This window comes from Alexandromys fortis, unplaced genomic scaffold (genome assembly GCF_014885135.2).
Source record: "Alexandromys fortis isolate MF-2015 unplaced genomic scaffold, M_Fortis_MF-2015_v1.1 scaffold_26, whole genome shotgun sequence".
Classification (NCBI taxonomy): domain Eukaryota; kingdom Metazoa; phylum Chordata; class Mammalia; order Rodentia; family Cricetidae; genus Alexandromys; species Alexandromys fortis.
In genome coordinates, this window is record NW_026067894.1 from 4,113,724 (window position 1) to 4,114,431 (window position 708).

Below are 708 nucleotides of genomic sequence, written 5' to 3' on the forward strand. Positions count from 1 at the left end.
TATTTATTTATTTATTTATTTATTTATTTATTACATATACAGTTTCTGCCTGCATATACACCTGCTCACCAGAAGAGGGCACCGGATCTCATCCTAGATGGTTGTGAGCCACCATGAGGCTGCTGGGAATTGATTAAAACTCAGGCCCTCTGGCAGAGCAGCCAATGCTGTGAATCTCTGAGCCATCTTTCCAGGTCCCAGGGGTGTCTTGAAAGGGAGAGCAGGGCCATCCAGAGTCAAGAGGAACCCTCACAACCATTCTGGCAAGCAACTGGCTGCCCGGACCTGGGGCAGTGACGGAGATGGAAGAGATGTCAGGATTGGGACATTTTAAGCAATTTTCAGTAAGATGGCCTGGAGTTGAGGATGATCATGAACCTGGGGAGGGTGGAATGAGGAAGATGCCCTGATCTATGGATTGAAAGGACTGAGGGGCTTAGGGTAGGCGGGCTCTAGAGCAGCGGTTCTCAACCTTCCTAACACTGCGACCCTTTAATACAGTTCCTCATGTTGCAGTGACCCCCCCAACTATAAAATTATTTCGTTGCTGCTTCATCACTGTAATCTTGCTACTGTTATGAATTGTAATGTAAACATCTGATATGCAGGCTATCCGATATGTGACCTCTGTAAAAGAGTTGACACCCCCGCACCCCCCCCCCCGCTCCCCCCCCCTCCCGCCACCACCATCAAGGGCTTGAAAACCAC